Source organism: Oncorhynchus keta, chromosome 4, assembly GCF_023373465.1.
Source record: "Oncorhynchus keta strain PuntledgeMale-10-30-2019 chromosome 4, Oket_V2, whole genome shotgun sequence".
Taxonomy (NCBI): Eukaryota; Metazoa; Chordata; class Actinopteri; order Salmoniformes; family Salmonidae; genus Oncorhynchus; species Oncorhynchus keta.
The window spans coordinates 31,610,317-31,616,316 of record NC_068424.1 but is presented as its reverse complement, the minus strand read 5'-3'; positions in this window follow the sequence as shown (position 1 = coordinate 31,616,316).

The window sequence follows — 6,000 nt, the reverse complement described above, 5'->3', positions numbered from 1 at the left end:
CCTGGAAGGAAGCTAAAGCCATTCCGCTTCCCAAGAATAGTAAAGCCCCCTTTACTGGCTCAAATAGCCGACCAATCAGCCTGTTACCAACCCGTAGTAACCCTCTGGAAAAAAATATGTTTGACCAGATACAATTCTATTTCACAGTAAACAAATTAACAGAATTTCAGCATGGTTATAGGGGAGGACACTCAACAAGCACAGCACTTACACAAACGACGGATGATTGGCTGAGAGAAATTGATGATTTCGGGGGCTGTCTTGTTAGACTTCAGTGCAGCTTTTGACATTATCGATCATAGTCTGCTGCTGGAAAAAGGTATGTGTTGTGGCTTTACACCCCCTGCTATAATGTGGATAAAAAGTTACTTGTCTAACAGAACACATAGGGTGTTTTTTAATGGAAGCCTCTGAAATATATTCCAGTTAGAATCAGGAATTCCCCAGGGTAGCTGTTTAGGCCCCTTGCTTTTTTCAATTTCTACAATCACTAAACCTCAACTAATTCTTGTAATAAATCATGTGGAAATTGAGCAAGTTGAGATGACTATACTGCTTGGAGTAACCCTAGATTGTAAACTGTCATGGTCAAAACATATTGATGCAGTAGTAGCTAAGATGGGGAGAAGTCTGTTTATAATAAAGTGATGCTCTGCCTTCTTAACAACACTATCAACAAGGCAGGTCCTACAGGCCCTAGTTTTTTCAGTCGCGTGGTCAGGTGCCACAAAAATATACAATTGGCTCAGAACAGGGCAGCACGGCTGGCCCTTGGATGTACACAGAGAGCTAATAATAATATGCATGTCAATCTCTCCTGGCTAAAAGTGGGGGAGAGATTGACTTCAAAACTACTTTTATTTGTGAGAGGTATTGACATGTTGAATGCACCGAGCTGTCTCTCTAACTACTATCACACAGCTCGGACACCCATGCATACCCCACAAGACATTCTACAAGAGGTCTATTCACAGTCCCCAAGTCCAGAGCAGACTATGGGAGGCACACAGTACTACATATAGCCATGACTACATGGAACTCCATTCCATATTAAGTAACTGACGTAAGCAGTAAAATAAGATTTAAAAAAATAGACAAAATAACACCTTATGGAACTCTGGGGACTGTGAAGCATACACACACACACACACACACACACACACAATAACATACGCACTATACATACACATGGATTTAGTACTGTAGATAAAGTTGAAGTTGGAAGTTTACATACACCTTAGCCAAATACATTTAAACTCAGTTTTTCAGAATTCCTGACATTTAATCCTAGTAAAAAGTCCCTGTCTTATGTCAGTTAGGATCACCACTTTATTTTAAGAATGTGAAATGCCAGAATAATAGTACAGAGAATTATTTATTTAATATTTTATTTCTTTCATCACATTCCCAGTGAGTCAGAAGTTTACATACAGTCAATTAGTATTTGGTAGCATTGCCTTCAAATTGTTTAACTTTGGTCAAATGTTTCAGGTAGCCTTCCAGAAGCTTCCCACAATAAGCTGGGTGAATTTTGGCCCATTCCTCCTGACAGAGCTGGTGTAACTGAGTCAGGATTGTAAGGCCTCCATGCTCGCACACACTTTTTCATTTCTGCCCACACATTTTCTATAGGATTGAGTTCAGGGCTTTGTAATGGTCACTCCAATACCTTGACTTTGTCCGCCTTAAGCCATTTTGCCACAACTTTGGATGTATGCTTGGGGTCATTGTCCATTTGGAAGACCCATTTGTGACCAAGCTTTAACTTCTTGACTGATGTCTTGAGATGTTGCTTCAATATATCCACATAATTTTCCCGCTTCACGATGCCATCTATTTTGCTAAGTGCACCTGTCCCTCCTGCAGCAAAGCTCCCCCACAACATCATGCTGCCACCCCCGTGCTTCACGGTTGGCATGGTATACTTCGGCTTGCAAGCCTCCCCCTTTTTTCTCCAAACATAACGATGGTCATTATGGCCAAACAGTTGTATTTTTTCTTTCATCAGACTGTTCTGGGATTGATTTGCACTTTTCGACACCAAAGTATGCCTTGAAATACATACACATGTACACTTCCAATTGACTCAAATTATGTCAATTAGCCTATCAGAAGCTTCTAAAGTCATGACATCATTTTCTGGAATTTCCCAAGCTGATTGAAGGCAGGGTCAACTTTCTGAACCACTGGAATTGTTATACAGTGAATTATAAGTGAAATAATGTGCCAGGAGAGGAGCTGGGGGAGAATGGGGAGTAGCCGTTTGTTGTGTTGCTTTCCCTTTTTGGCCATGGCCTTTTGGACAACAGCTTAGTTTATGTTTCTTTTTGTTATGCTTGTGTTTCAGTTTTACCTCTACTGGAGTTATTTTGTCGGGTGAAAGAAGACCTGTTTAGTAAAAGATATTAAAAGAAGAGGAAACACAACCAATGCATCTGGCCCTTTAATTGTATGCCTCCCGCCTGTGTTAGGGTGCTTTTGACAAGATGATCCATTCACAATTCATATCTTATATTGTGAGAACATGGCAACCATGTCCTGTGCATGTTTGGTGGGACGGTGGTGGAACATTCAGAAAAATGGACGCGTGAATGTTCTTGCAATGTCCCATAATAAGCTTTTAGACCATTGTTGTATAGTCTGAGAACATTGTAACCACGTTCTGCATAAGCTATGTTTGACATTAAGGTAATGGTCTCCCAACTTTAACACCTAAACACGCTAAAAATGTTACCAGAAAGTTTTTGCTAACATAGATAGTTAGGGGAACATTCGAACGGAAAACTAGACACAAACATTAGGAGAACATTAGGGTTACAAAAAACATGACTTGACTCACTGACTGACTTCGTGACTGATTGAGTTCATTTGAATCAAAGTTTGTTCTTTTCTCTCAGAGGTTGTAAATTACTGTAACTGGTTTGTGTAGTTAAGGACCTGCTGACTGTTAGGATTAAATGGGTTTTGAAGCCATGTGTGTTCCTTTGTGTTGTTGGACAGGGTTGAAGAGCCTAAAGGGCACACTGGACATTCCACACCGCTCTCCTTTCTGAGGCTCTTTGTGGTTCTCATGGTAACATTAATTTGAGCTCTCTCCTCTCTCTCTCCATCTCTTCCGGTCCTTGTAAATATGTGTAATAGGTTCGTTCCATGAAATGAGTGCCTTTTGAGTCCCTTTGATATTTTAAGTAGAAATTGTGCACCAATACTGCATTTTAAAAACCTGTTATATTAAATGAAGTGCCCTTTAATATAGACCACCTGGAGAATTCAATCAATCTGATTTTTAATATGAATACAAACTTGCTAAAGTGCCAAAATTCAGCATTCTAGGATGTCTCTCTGTGCACCCTCTGTGCACCCTCTGTGACTTATAGAAGGATTTTAACCTACTTAACCCCAATATTTCTCCAAATTGTCACCATCATTGTAAATCCCTAGTTATTGTGTTTCAATGACAGTCATTTCTGAAGATTATAATTAATTTCATGTGATTAGTCAGTCTGTCACGTGTCCGACCGAGGGTGTTTCCCCTTCCCGGGCGGGTGGAGCTCGGCGGTCGTCGTCACCGGCCTATTAGCTGCCACTGATGGTTTTTCCTCCCCTCCTTGTATGTTCAGTGGTAGCACCTGTTCATGTTAATTAGTTTGTCTTTATTAGACAGCCGGCCCGCCTGGTTGTTGTGCGGGATTATTTCAATGTAACCTTCGGCTCTGTTGTAGAGGTACGTGTTAGTGCCTGGTCGTGATTTTTTCCATTGTATTTTTTGATTCCCTGCGTTTGGGAACGTAACTTTTGTGAGCACCCTGTGGTGCGTTGGTGCTATTAAAAGACGCACAGCATTGAACTCTGTCTCCTGCATTTGACTCCACACCCACGACACCCGGAGCATTACAGAATCCCGCACCACCAAATTGAATGGAGTCAGCAGGAGCAGCAGCCAACCCTCTCCCATCGATGGAGGAACGGGTTCTCCACCACACCACCGTCCTCCATCGGATCGGATCCGTGATGGATCAAGTGATGGAGAGAATGGACAGATGGGAGAGGAGTGGTCTCCTCTCTCCACCTTCGGCACCCACGGTTCCGGACTCCCCATCTCCTGACTCCAGCACCCTCCGTCTGACGCTACCGAGGGCTTATGATGGAGCGGCAGCGGGTTGCCAGGGGTTTCTGCTTCAGCTGGAGCTATACCTGGCCACCATCAGACCCACTCCCTCAGGAGCAGAGAGGGTGAGTGTCCTCATCTCCTGCCTCACAGGTCGTGCTCTGGAGTGGGCGAACGCAGTCTGGAATGGCCCAGACTCAGGGCGGGAGCACTACACAGAGTTTTCCTGCCGCTTCCGTGCCGTGTTTGATCACCCTCTAGACGGCCGAGCGGTGGGAGAACGACTATTTCATCTCAGGCAGGAGAGGAGGAGCGCCCAGAATTACGCGCTGGAGTTCCGGACCTTGGCAGCCGGATCTGGGTGGAACGACAGGGCCCTTATGGACCACTACAGGTGGAGTCTCCGAGAGGACGTCCGCCAGGAGTTAGCGTGTCTGGACACCACTCTATCACTGGATCAGCTGATTGACATGTCCATTCGACTGGATAATCTGCTGGCTGCCCGCAGGCGTTCAGAGAGGGTTTTGTGCGTTCCACCACCCAGCCCCTCCGCTCCCATTCCAATGGAGTTGGGAGGGGCTGCGCCGAGGGGTACCGGAGGAGGAGGCCTTCCCTGCACCAACTGTGGTCGGAGAGGACACACGTCTGATCGGTGCTGGGGGGGTCCGGCTGGGAGTAGAGATGGCAGGCGGAACGCTTCTCGGTCACCCCAGGTGAGTCAGCATCAAACTCACCCAGAACCCCTTGTTGGCCACGTGCTTGTCTTAACCTTTTTCCTTCATTTTTTCCCCTCTTCCCAGCATAGGGCGCTAGTCGATTCAGGCGCAGCTGGGAACTTTATGGATCGCGGACTCGCCCTTAAGTTAGGGGTTCCGCTGGTGCCGATAGATTTTCCTTTCCCCGTGCACTCCCTAGATAGCCGGCCATTAGGGTCAGGGATGGTCAGGGAGACCACGGTCCCACTGGACATGGTGACGCAGGGGAATCATAGGGAGCGTATCAGTTTCTTTATTATTGATTCGCCTGCGTTTCCAGTGGTGCTGGGGACTCCCTGGCTGGCCCGGCACAATCCTAAAATTTTGTGGAGACAGGGGGTTCTCCAGGGGTGGTCAGAGGAGTGTTCTGGAAGGTGTTTGGGAGTTTCCATCGGTGCCACGTTGGTGGAGAGTCCAGACCAGGGTTCCACGGTGTGCATTCCCCCCGAGTATGCCGATTTGGCAATCGCTTTCAGTAAAGTGAAAGCGACTAAATTACCACCTTATCGACCGGGAAGGGATTGTAAGATAGATCTCCAGGTAGACGCTGCACTTCCCAAGATTCACGTGTACCCGCTGTCCCAGGAGGAGACGTTGGCAATGGAGACATATGTCACGGAGTCGCTGGGACAGGGGTACATTCCGCCCTCCAATTCACCCGTCTCCTCAAGTTTATTTTTTGTGAGGAAAAAGGAGGGAGGTTTGCGTCCGTGTATCGATTATAGAGGTCTAAACGCCATCACAGTGGGGTATAGTTACCCTCTACCTCTCATCGCTACAGCGGTGGAATCGTTCCACTGAGCGCAGTTCTTCACAAAACTGGATCTCAGGAGCGTGTATAGTCTGGTGCATATTCGGAAGGGAGATGAGTGGAAAACCGCATTTAGTACTACATCCAGCCACTATGCGTACCTCGTCATGCCGTATGGGTTAAAAAATGCTCCAGCCGTTTTTCAATCTTTTGTAGACAAGATTCTCAGGGACCTGTGCAGGCAGGGAGTGATTGTTTATATTGATGACATTCTAATCTACTCGGCCACTCACACCGCATGTGTCTCTGGTGCGCAAGGTGCTTGGTAGACTGCTGGAGCATGACCTATATGTCAAGGCTTATTTCAATGTAACCTTCGGCTCTGT